This window comes from Anas platyrhynchos, chromosome 3 (assembly GCF_047663525.1).
Source record: "Anas platyrhynchos isolate ZD024472 breed Pekin duck chromosome 3, IASCAAS_PekinDuck_T2T, whole genome shotgun sequence".
Classification (NCBI taxonomy): domain Eukaryota; kingdom Metazoa; phylum Chordata; class Aves; order Anseriformes; family Anatidae; genus Anas; species Anas platyrhynchos.
In genome coordinates, this window is record NC_092589.1 from 926167 (window position 1) to 939447 (window position 13281).

The following is a 13281-nucleotide window of genomic DNA, read 5'->3' on the forward strand; positions in this document are numbered from 1 at the left end:
GACAAGTTGTGGAGGCCATGGAAGGGGAAGGTGAGTCGAGTCAGTATGCAGAAGTGAAAGCTATACAACTGGCCCTAGAAATTGCTGAAAGAGAAAAGTGGCCGGTACTGTATCTCTATACTGACTCATGGATGGTGGCAAATGCGCTGTGGGGGTGGCTGCAACAATGGAAACAGAACAACTGGCAGCGCAGAGGTAAACCTATCTGGGCTGCTACCCTGTGGCAAGATATTGCTGCTCGGGTAGAAAACCTGGCTGTAAAGATACGTCATGTAGATGCCCATATGCCTAAGAATCGTGCTACCGAAGAACATCAGAACAATGAAGAAGTAGACAGAGCTTCAAAAATTGAAATAGCTCAGGTGGACCTGGACTGGGGACGTAAGGGTGAGCTGTTTGTAGCTCGATGGGCCCATGAAACATCAGGACATCTGGGGAGGGATGCCACTTACAGATGGGCTCGTGATCGAGGGGTGGACCTGACCATTGAGGCCATCACACAGGTTACCCATCAGTGTGAGACCTGTGCTGCAATCAAACGAGCCATGAGGGTAAAGTCTCCCTGGAATAGAGGGAGATGGCTTGGATTTCGTTATGGTGAGGCCTGGCAGATTGACTATATCGGACCACTTCCACAAACCCGCCAAGGTAAACGTTACATACTCACCATGGTAGAAGCAACTACTGGGTGGCTGGAAACATATCCAGTAAACCATGCCACGGCCCGAAACACTATCTTGGGCCTGGAAAGACAAGTGTTGTGGCGACATGGTACACCAGAAAGAATTGAGTCCGACAATGGGAGTCACTTCCGAAATAATTTGATCACTTCCTGGGCCAAGAGACATGGCATTGAATGGGTGTACCACATCCCTTATCACCCACAAGCCTCTGGGAAGGTTGAGAGGTACAATGGACTGTTAAAAACTATGCTGCGAGCATTGGGTGCTGGGACATGGAAACATTGGGATATAAATCTACCAGAGGCCACTTGGCTAGTTAACAACAGGGGGTCTGAAAGCCGTCCTGGTCCTGCTAAAACAAAACCCCTACACACTGTGGGAGAAGCTAAAGTCCCTGTAGTGCATGTGGGGAAGTGGATGGGGAAGGCAGTGTGGGTTGCCCCTGCCATGGGAAAAGGCAAACCCACTCGTGGGATTGTCTTTGCCCAAGGACCAGGGTATACCTGGTGGGTAATGCAGAAAGATGGGGATATCAAGTGTGTGCCACAAGGAGATTTAACACTGGGAGAAAATTAATCTGTTATCCAAGTTATGTGTTGTAGGAGGACACTGCAGAACCAATGACAGGTCAACTTTGCAAGGAACCGGGCAAGTGCAACAGTGATGTGAGCTAAGCTGGTGCTCGTATCAAGAAAACCAACTTCGCATGTCCTGAGTGACCACTTTGACAGATGAAGCTGAAACCATCAACAGTTTTTATGAGCATTTTGGGAAAAGACCTATAGAATAAAGAGAAGTACAGACATAAAAATGCTTCAATGGACAGAAAACAATGGTGATGAGAACATCTATATACTAAACTGTACCTGATTGTGACACAAATGTTATGGAATAAGGGGTGGAAGTTGTGTTGGGTCTGTCTGAGCTGGAGTCACCTTTTCCCTGCAGCAGCCCGCACAGTGCTGTGCTCTGCACTCGTAGCTGGAACAGCACTGATATCACTCCAGTGTTGTGTCTATTGCTGCGTAGTGCTGGCACAGCATCAGGACTCCTAAGCCCCCAAGAGCCAGCAGGCTGGGGGTGGGCAAGTGATGGGGAGGGGACATTGCCGGGGCAGCTGACCTAAACCAACCAAAGGGATATTCCATAACACCTGATGTCACACTCAGCAATAAAAGGGGGGGCTCTCGTGGGGGAGGGGGCTGTTCCTCCTGAACAACCACTACGCGTTTGAGGCCCTGCTTCCCAGGACGTGGCCGAACACCGCTCGCTGATGGGAAGTAGAGAATAATTTTTTTCTCTCTCTCTGTGCTTCCGCGCGGACTGATTGTTTCTTTTGTATCTGTTTTTCCTTCCCATTCCCTTTCCCTTTAATTAAACCTTTCTCATCTCAAACCTCGAGTTCTCTGTGTTGTATTTTCTCCCCCTCCTTCTGAGGAGAGGGGGAGTGAGAGAGCGGTTGTGGTGGAGCTTGGCTGCCCACCTGAGTAAAACCACCACACTCAGCAAGAAGACCTCAGCAATAGGACCTCAGCCTTGTGACCTCAGCAATAGGACCTCAGCAACAGGACCTCAGCATTGTGACCTCAGCAATAGGACCTAAGCAATAGGACCTCAACAATAGGACCTCAGCATTGTGACCTCAGCAATAGGACCACAGCAATAGGACCTCAGCAATAGGACCTCAGCATTGTGACCTCAGCAATAGGACCTCAGCAATAGGAGCTCAGCAATAGGACCTCAGCCTTATGACCTCTGCAATAGGACCTCAGCAACAGGACCTAAGCAATAGGACCTCAACAATAGGATCTCAGCATTGTGACCTCTGCAATAGGACCTCAGCAATAGGACCTGAGCATTGTGACCTCAGCAATAGGACCTCAGCAATAGGACCTCAGCATTGTGACCTCAGCAATAGGACCTCAGCTATAGGACCTCAGCATTGTGACCTCAGCATTGTGACCTCAGCAATAGGACCTCAGCATTATGACCTCAGCATTGTGACCTCAGCATTGTGACCTCAGCATTGTGACCTCAGCAATAGGACCTCAGCAATAGGACCTCAGCATTGTGACCTCAGCAATAGGACCTCAGCAATAGGACCTCAACATTGTGACCTCAGCATTGTGACCTCAGCAATAGGACCTCAGCAATAGGACCTCAGCAATAGGACCTCAGCATTGAGACCTCAGAAATAGGACCTCAGCAATAGGACCTCAGCAATAGGACCTCAGCAATAGGACCTCAACATTGTGACCTCAGCAGTAGGACCTCAGGAATAGGACCTCAGCAATAGGACCTCAGGTTTGTGACCTCCGCATTGTGACCTCAGCAATAGGACCTCAGCAATAGGACCTCAGCATTGTGACCTCAGCAATAGGACCTCAGCAATAGGACCTCAGTAATAGGACCTCAGCAATAGGACCTCAGCATTGTGACCTCAGCATTGTGACCTCAGCAATAGGACCTCAGCATTGAGACCTCAGCATTGTGACCTCACCAATAGGACCTCAGCAATAGGACCTCAGCAATAGGACCTCAGCATTGTGACCTCAGCAATAGGACCTCAGCAATAGGACCTCAGCATTGTGACCTCAGCATTGGGACCTCAGCAATAGGACCTCAGCATTGTGACGTCCGCAATAAGACCTCAGCAATAGGACCTCAGCAATAGGACCTCAGAATTGTGACCTCACCATTGTGACCTCAGCAATAGGACCCCAGCATTGTGACCTCAGCATTAGGAACTCAGCAATAGGACCTCAGCAAGAGGACCTAAGCAATAAGACCTCAGTAATAGGACCTCAGCATTGTGACCTCAGCAATAGGACCTCAGCAATAGGACCTCAGGAAAAGAACCTCAGAATTGTGACCTCTGAATTGTGACCTCTGAATTGTGACCTCAGCAATAGGACCTCAGCAATAGGACCTCAGCAATAGGACCTTATCATTCTGACCTCAGAAATAAGACCTCAGCAATAGGACCTCAGCAATAGGACCTCAGCATTGTGACCTCAGCAATAGGACCTCAGCAATAGGACCTCAGCAACAGGACCTCAGCATTGTGACCTCAGAATTGTGACCTCAGGAATAGGACCTCAGCAATATGACCTCAGCATTCTGACCTCAGCATTGTGACCTCAGGAATAGGACCTCAGCAATAGGACCCCAGCATTGTGACCTCAGCAATAGGACCTCAGCAATAGGATCTCAGCAATAGGACCTAAGCAATAGGACCTCAGCAATAGGACCTCAGCATTGTGACCTCAGCAATAGGACCTCAGCAATAGGACCTCAGCATTGTGACCTCAGCAATTGGACCTCAGCAATAGGATCTCAGCAATAGGACCTCAGCATTGTGACCTCAGCAATAGGACCTCAGCATTGTGACCTCAGCAAGAAGACCTCAGCAATAGGACCTCAGCATTGTGACCTCAGCAATAGGACCTCAGCAATAAGACCTCAGCAATAGGACCTCAGCATTGTGACCTCAGCAATAGGACCTCAGCAATAGGACCTCAGCAATAGGACCTAAGCATTGTGACCTCAGCAATAGGACCTCAGCAATAGGACCTCAGCAACAGGACCTCAGCATTCTGACCTCAGCATTGTGACCTCAGGAATAGGACCTCAGCAATATGACCTAAGCATTCTGACCTCAGCATTGTGACCTCAGGAATAGGACCTCAGCAATAGGACCCCAGCATTGTGACCTCAGCAATAGGACCTCAGCAATAGGACCTCAGCAATAGGACCTAAGCAATAGGACCTCAGCAATAGGACCTCAGCATTGTGACCTCTGCAATAGGACCTCAGCAATAGGATCTCAGCAATAGGACCTCAGCATTGTGACCTCAGCAATAGGACCTCAGCATTGTGATCTCAGTGTGTTGGGTCTGTCTGAGCTGGAGTCACCTTTTCCCTGCAGCAGCCCGCACAGTGCTGTGCTCTGCACTCGTAGCTGGAACAGCACTGATATCACTCCAGTGTTGTGTCTATTGCTGCGTAGTGCTGGCACAGCATCAGGACTCCTAAGCCCCCAAGAGCCAGCAGGCTGGGGGTGGGCAAGTGATGGGGAGGGGACATTGCCGGGGCAGCTGACCTAAACCAACCAAAGGGATATTCCATAACACCTGATGTCACACTCAGCAATAAAAGGGGGGGCTCTCGTGGGGGAGGGGGCTGTTCCTCCTGAACAACCACTACGCGTTTGAGGCCCTGCTTCCCAGGACGTGGCCGAACTCCGCTCGCTGATGGGAAGTAGAGAATAATTTTTTTCTCTCTCTCTGTGCTTCCGCGCGGACTGATTGTTTCTTTTGTATCTGTTTTTCCTTCCCATTCCCTTTCCCTTTAATTAAACCTTTCTCATCTCAAACCTCGAGTTCTCTGTGTTGTATTTTCTCCCCCTCCTTCTGAGGAGAGGGGGAGTGAGAGAGCGGTTGTGGTGGAGCTTGGCTGCCCACCTGAGTAAAACCACCACAGTCCTTTTTGGCGCCCAACGTGGGGCTCGAGGGTTGAGATAACAATAGCATTGATTGAAGTATTTACAACTAACATATCGATAGTCATAATGTTCGGTTTTCTGGCAATACTTTTCTGTGTGGATATGTTGTATGTAGCCTACTCTCTGTTTTCTTTTTTCCTTTACATCCGATCGGAGAAAGTGTTGAAGTCTGTGCTTGTTTTCTTTATCGTGTCGTGCTGTAACATACTGGCCTTCAGTTTTGTTTGGTATTCAGGCCCGGCATGGTTATCCTCCTGGTCTCCTGGAGATTATCTTATTGAAAATATTAAGAATTACAGCGCCTTCTTTTTTGCCCCTAGCAGTCAATCAGTGAATAATATCGGGTGTGGTGCCTTCTACTTTTCTCCCTGTGGGCTAATTACAGCAGCCTTTCAGTATCTTGGATACCCTTGGTCAGATATTATCCTCCTATTACTAGGTCTTGTGTTTGTCTTCTTCCCCAAGGTAAAGCAATTTATTAAGAATATTATCCAAGGACCTGTCCCCAGACAAAATTGTGGGTGGCAAGGTGTGTGGGGGGATTTGGGCAGGTACCTATCACGGTTTTCTCCTCCAATGGTTCTAAATTTCACCCCTGAACAAGTACAAAATCCAAGACAACTGGTACAATGTTTGAAAGACGTATGCCCTGACCCTGGCAATACTAGAGAACTCCACCAGATTGCTGCACTCTGCTGGGGTCTGGCTTACGCCTATCAAATGTCAATTAACATTGCCCAGCACCCTCAAGGGAATAGGGAGGTTCTTGAATTTGATGATGAGACAGCACAAACTGTGACCACCCTAGAGGACCGACCATCTATGGTATCAGTCGCCCCTGTAGTAAAGACGAAACAGTGGAAACGGAGATCAGGTCGTTTAGTACGGGAAGAAGCTCCTCCTACAGATGAGGGAGAAGAAGAAAAGGCAAGCAGCTCTAAAGCAGCGTTATCATGGCAACATCACAAAGGAGAGACTGAAATCATAGATGAATCAGAAACTACTCGGTCTCTATCCTTGAGTGAGCTGCGAGAACTACGAAAAGACTTCAGTCGCCATCCAGGTGAGCACATCCTCACCTGGCTGCTTCGATGCTGGGATAGTGGGGCCAATACCCAACAGCTAGAAGGCAATGAAGCCAAGCAGCTGGGATCCCTTTCCAGAGAACGGCTCATTGATAGAGTAATTGGAAGAGAGGCACAAGTTATCAGCCTCTGGAGGCGAATCCTAACAGCTGTGAAAGAAAGGTATCCCCATAAAGAGGATATTGTCTACCAAGTAAACAAATGGACCACTATGGATCAGGGCCTCCAGCAGCTGCGGGAATTAGCTGTGCTGGAGATGATTTATAGTGATTTAAATAATGCCCAGACACCTACAGACCCCGATGAAGTTCAATGCACAACATCCATGTGGCGGAAGTTTGTACGGGCGGCACCCCTAACACATGCCAGCACACTGGCAGTAATGGGTTGGGATGAGGGGATGGGGCCAACTGTGGACACCGTGTCCAATCAACTTCATAAATATGAAGAAAATCTCTCTGCCCCAGTACGGGGCTGCATTTCAGCTGTGGAGAAACTGTCCCAACGGCTAGATGAACACATAGCTTCGTCCTCACCTAAACAAAAAAATCTTTCGGCCATCAAGTGCCAGCAGTCCCCGGCTCAAACAAGGGAGAATCCAGGACGCACACCGCGAGGTACCTTGTGGTTTTATTTACGTGACCATGGGGAAGATATGAGGAAGTGGGATGGTGAACCGACCTCGGCCCTAGCTGCTCGGGTACGTGAGCTACGGAAAGATACAGCAGCAACAAAGAGGGCCCCTAAGAGGATTGCTGCTCCAGTTTCTGTTGAACAGTCCCCCAGAGGCAGTAGAAGGAATAGTATTACTCCTGACCCTGACGAAGAGACTTCTGCTTCACATTTGGAAGAATTAATTGATAGATACGCCGACCAAGACTAGTGGGGCCCTGCCTCTGGCCAGGTAGAGGAGAGGGACAACCGGATTTACTGGACTGTGTGGATTCGATGGCCTGGCACACCGGAACCGCAAAAATATAAAGCTTTAGTGGACACAGGCGCACAGTGTACCCTAATGCCATCAGGCCACCAAGGGGCAGAACCCATCTCTATCTCTGGAGTGACGGGGGGATCCCAAGAGCTAACCATATTGGAAGCTGAAGTGAGTCTAACTGGGAAGGAGTGGCAAAAGCACCCCATCGTGACTGGCCCAGAGGCTCCGTGCATCCTCGGCATAGACTACCTCAGGAAAGGATACTTCAAGGATCCAAAAGGGTACCGGTGGGCTTTTGGCATAGCTTCCTTGAGCACAGAGAAGATTAAGCAGCTGTCTACCCTGCCTGGTCTCTCACAAGACCCTTCTGCTGTAGGACTGCTGAGGATTGAGGAACAGCAAGTGCCAATTGCGACTACAACTGTGCACCGGCGGCAATATCGCACCAACCGAGACTCCCTGATTCCTATCCATGAGTTAGTTCACCATCTGGAGAGCCAAGGAGTGATCAGCAAGACTCATTCACCTTTTAACAGTCCTATATGGCCAGTGCGAAAGTCCAATGGCGAGTGGAGGCTAACAGTGGACTATCGGGGCCTGAATGAAGTCACACCACCACTAAGTGCAGCAGTGCCAGACATGCTAGAACTCCAATACGAACTAGAGTCAAAGGCAGCCAAGTGGTATGCTACAATCGATATTGCTAATGCATTTTTCTCTATCCCTCTAGCAGCAGCATGCAGGCCACAATTTGCTTTCACTTGGAGGGGCATTCAGTATACTTGGAATCGACTGCCCCAGGGGTGGAAACACAGCCCTACCATTTGCCATGGACTGATCCAGACGACACTGGAACAGGGGAACGCTCCTGAACACCTGCAGTACATCGATGATATCATTGTATGGGGTAATACAGCAGAAGAAGTTTTTGAGAAAGGGAAGAAAATAATTCAAATTCTCTTGAAAGCTGGCTTTGCCATTAAACAGAATAAGGTCAAAGGACCTGCACAGGAAATCCAGTTCTTGGGGGTAAAATGGCAGGATGGACGTCGCCACATTCCAACGGATGTGATCAACAAAATAACAGTTATGTCTCCGCCAACTAGCAAAAAAGAAACACAAGCTTTCCTAGGTCTTGTGGGATTTTGGAGAATGCATGTGCCCGGTTATAGTCAGCTTGTGAGTCCTCTATATCGAGTAACTCGGAAGAGGAACTCGTTTGAGTGGGGCCCTGAGCAACAACAGGCCTTTGAACAACTCAAACAAGAAATAGCTCGTGCAGTAGCCCTTGGGCCTGTCCGTACTGGACCAGCTGTGCAAAACATACTGTACACTGCAGCTGGGGAGCATGGGCTCACCTGGAGCCTCTGGCAGAAGACCCCAGGAGAAACTCGAGGCCGACCTTTGGGGTTCTGGAGCCGGGGCTATCGAGGATCAGAAGCCAATTACACCCCAACTGAAAAGGAAATATTAACAGCATATGAGGGGATTCGAGCCGCTTCAGAAGTTGTTGGTACAGAAGCACAACTTCTCTTGGCCCCACGGCTACCTGTGTTACATTGGATGTTCAAAGAGAAAATCCCCACTACACATCATGCAACCGATGCTACATGGAGTAAATGGGTAGCGTTAATTACACAGCGGGCTCGAATGGGAAAACCCAGCCGCCCAGGAATCCTGGAAGAGATTATGGACTGGCCAGAGGGCAGGGATTTCGGAGCACCAACAGAAGAAGTAACTCATCCTGAAGAGGCACCACCATACAATGAGTTGCCAGAAGACAGAAAGCAGTATGCGTTGTTTACTGACGGATCCTGCCGTGTGGTAGGGAGCCATCGGAAGTGGAAAGCTGCTGTGTGGAGTCCCACACGACAAGTTGTGGAGGCCATGGAAGGGGAAGGTGAGTCGAGTCAGTATGCAGAAGTGAAAGCTATACAACTGGCCCTAGAAATTGCTGAAAGAGAAAAGTGGCCGGTACTGTATCTCTATACTGACTCATGGATGGTGGCAAATGCGCTGTGGGGGTGGCTGCAACAATGGAAACAGAACAACTGGCAGCGCAGAGGTAAACCTATCTGGGCTGCTACCCTGTGGCAAGATATTGCTGCTCGGGTAGAAAACCTGGCTGTAAAGATACGTCATGTAGATGCCCATATGCCTAAGAATCGTGCTACCGAAGAACATCAGAACAATGAAGAAGTAGACAGAGCTTCAAAAATTGAAATAGCTCAGGTGGACCTGGACTGGGGACGTAAGGGTGAGCTGTTTGTAGCTCGATGGGCCCATGAAACATCAGGACATCTGGGGAGGGATGCCACTTACAGATGGGCTCGTGATCGAGGGGTGGACCTGACCATTGAGGCCATCACACAGGTTACCCATCAGTGTGAGACCTGTGCTGCAATCAAACGAGCCATGAGGGTAAAGTCTCCCTGGAATAGAGGGAGATGGCTTGGATTTCGTTATGGTGAGGCCTGGCAGATTGACTATATCGGACCACTTCCACAAACCCGCCAAGGTAAACGTTACATACTCACCATGGTAGAAGCAACTACTGGGTGGCTGGAAACATATCCAGTAAACCATGCCACGGCCCGAAACACTATCTTGGGCCTGGAAAGACAAGTGTTGTGGCGACATGGTACACCAGAAAGAATTGAGTCCGACAATGGGAGTCACTTCCGAAATAATTTGATCACTTCCTGGGCCAAGAGACATGGCATTGAATGGGTGTACCACATCCCTTATCACCCACAAGCCTCTGGGAAGGTTGAGAGGTACAATGGACTGTTAAAAACTATGCTGCGAGCATTGGGTGCTGGGACATGGAAACATTGGGATATAAATCTACCAGAGGCCACTTGGCTAGTTAACAACAGGGGGTCTGAAAGCCGTCCTGGTCCTGCTAAAACAAAACCCCTACACACTGTGGGAGAAGCTAAAGTCCCTGTAGTGCATGTGGGGAAGTGGATGGGGAAGGCAGTGTGGGTTGCCCCTGCCATGGGAAAAGGCAAACCCACTCGTGGGATTGTCTTTGCCCAAGGACCAGGGTATACCTGGTGGGTAATGCAGAAAGATGGGGATATCAAGTGTGTGCCACAAGGAGATTTAACACTGGGAGAAAATTAATCTGTTATCCAAGTTATGTGTTGTAGGAGGACACTGCAGAACCAATGACAGGTCAACTTTGCAAGGAACCGGGCAAGTGCAACAGTGATGTGAGCTAAGCTGGTGCTCGTATCAAGAAAACCAACTTCGCATGTCCTGAGTGACCACTTTGACAGATGAAGCTGAAACCATCAACAGTTTTTATGAGCATTTTGGGAAAAGACCTATAGAATAAAGAGAAGTACAGACATAAAAATGCTTCAATGGACAGAAAACAATGGTGATGAGAACATCTATATACTAAACTGTACCTGATTGTGACACAAATGTTATGGAATAAGGGGTGGAAGTTGTGTTGGGTCTGTCTGAGCTGGAGTCACCTTTTCCCTGCAGCAGCCCGCACAGTGCTGTGCTCTGCACTCGTAGCTGGAACAGCACTGATATCACTCCAGTGTTGTGTCTATTGCTGCGTAGTGCTGGCACAGCATCAGGACTCCTAAGCCCCCAAGAGCCAGCAGGCTGGGGGTGGGCAAGTGATGGGGAGGGGACATTGCCGGGGCAGCTGACCTAAACCAACCAAAGGGATATTCCATAACACCTGATGTCACACTCAGCAATAAAAGGGGGGGCTCTCGTGGGGGAGGGGGCTGTTCCTCCTGAACAACCACTACGCGTTTGAGGCCCTGCTTCCCAGGACGTGGCCGAACACCGCTCGCTGATGGGAAGTAGAGAATAATTTTTTTCTCTCTCTCTGTGCTTCCGCGCGGACTGATTGTTTCTTTTGTATCTGTTTTTCCTTCCCATTCCCTTTCCCTTTAATTAAACCTTTCTCATCTCAAACCTCGAGTTCTCTGTGTTGTATTTTCTCCCCCTCCTTCTGAGGAGAGGGGGAGTGAGAGAGCGGTTGTGGTGGAGCTTGGCTGCCCACCTGAGTAAAACCACCACACTCAGCAAGAAGACCTCAGCAATAGGACCTCAGCCTTGTGACCTCAGCAATAGGACCTCAGCAACAGGACCTCAGCATTGTGACCTCAGCAATAGGACCTAAGCAATAGGACCTCAACAATAGGACCTCAGCATTGTGACCTCAGCAATAGGACCACAGCAATAGGACCTCAGCAATAGGACCTCAGCATTGTGACCTCAGCAATAGGACCTCAGCAATAGGAGCTCAGCAATAGGACCTCAGCCTTATGACCTCTGCAATAGGACCTCAGCAACAGGACCTAAGCAATAGGACCTCAACAATAGGATCTCAGCATTGTGACCTCTGCAATAGGACCTCAGCAATAGGACCTGAGCATTGTGACCTCAGCAATAGGACCTCAGCAATAGGACCTCAGCATTGTGACCTCAGCAATAGGACCTCAGCTATAGGACCTCAGCATTGTGACCTCAGCATTGTGACCTCAGCAATAGGACCTCAGCATTATGACCTCAGCATTGTGACCTCAGCATTGTGACCTCAGCATTGTGACCTCAGCAATAGGACCTCAGCAATAGGACCTCAGCATTGTGACCTCAGCAATAGGACCTCAGCAATAGGACCTCAACATTGTGACCTCAGCATTGTGACCTCAGCAATAGGACCTCAGCAATAGGACCTCAGCAATAGGACCTCAGCATTGAGACCTCAGAAATAGGACCTCAGCAATAGGACCTCAGCAATAGGACCTCAGCAATAGGACCTCAACATTGTGACCTCAGCAGTAGGACCTCAGGAATAGGACCTCAGCAATAGGACCTCAGGTTTGTGACCTCCGCATTGTGACCTCAGCAATAGGACCTCAGCAATAGGACCTCAGCATTGTGACCTCAGCAATAGGACCTCAGCAATAGGACCTCAGTAATAGGACCTCAGCAATAGGACCTCAGCATTGTGACCTCAGCATTGTGACCTCAGCAATAGGACCTCAGCATTGAGACCTCAGCATTGTGACCTCACCAATAGGACCTCAGCAATAGGACCTCAGCAATAGGACCTCAGCATTGTGACCTCAGCAATAGGACCTCAGCAATAGGACCTCAGCATTGTGACCTCAGCATTGGGACCTCAGCAATAGGACCTCAGCATTGTGACCTCAGCAATAGGACCTCTGCATTTTGACCTCAGCATTGTGACCTCAGCAATAGTACCTCATCAATAGGACCTCAGCATTGTGACCTCAGCATTGTGACCTCAGCAATAGGACCTCAGCATTGTGACCTCATCATTGTGACCTCAGCAATAGGACCACAGCATTGTGACCTCAGCATTGTGACCTCAGCATTGTGACCTCAGCAATAGGACCTCAGCAATAGAACATCAGCAATAGGACCTCAGCAATAGGACCTCAGAAATAGGACCTCAGCAATAGGACCTCAGAAAGAGGACCTCAGCATTGTAACCTCAGCAGTAGGACCTCAGCAATAGGACCTCAGCAATAGGACCTCAGCATTGTGACCTCAGCAATAAGACCTCAGCAATAGGACCTCACCTATAGGACCTCAGCATTGTGACCTCAGCATTGTGACCTCAGCAATAGGACCTCAGCATTATGACCTCAGCATTGTGACCTCAGCATTGTGACCTCAGCATTGTGACCTCAGCAATAGGACCTCAGCAATAGGACCTCAGCATTGTGACCTCAGCAATAGGACCTCAGCAATAGGACCTCAACATTGTGACCTCAGCATTGTGACCTCAGCAATAGGACCTCAGCAATAGGACCTCAGCAATAAGACCTCAGCAATAGGACCTCAGCATTGTGACCTCAGCAATAGGACCTCAGCAATAGAACCTCAGCATTGTGATCCCAGCATTGTGATCTCAGTAATACGAACTCAGCAATAGGACCTCAGCAATAGGACCTCAGAATTGTCACCTCTGCATTGTGAACTCAGCAATAGGACCTCAGCAATAGGACCTCAGCATTGTGACCTCAGCAATAGGACCTCAGCAATAGGACCTCAGCAATAGGACCTCAG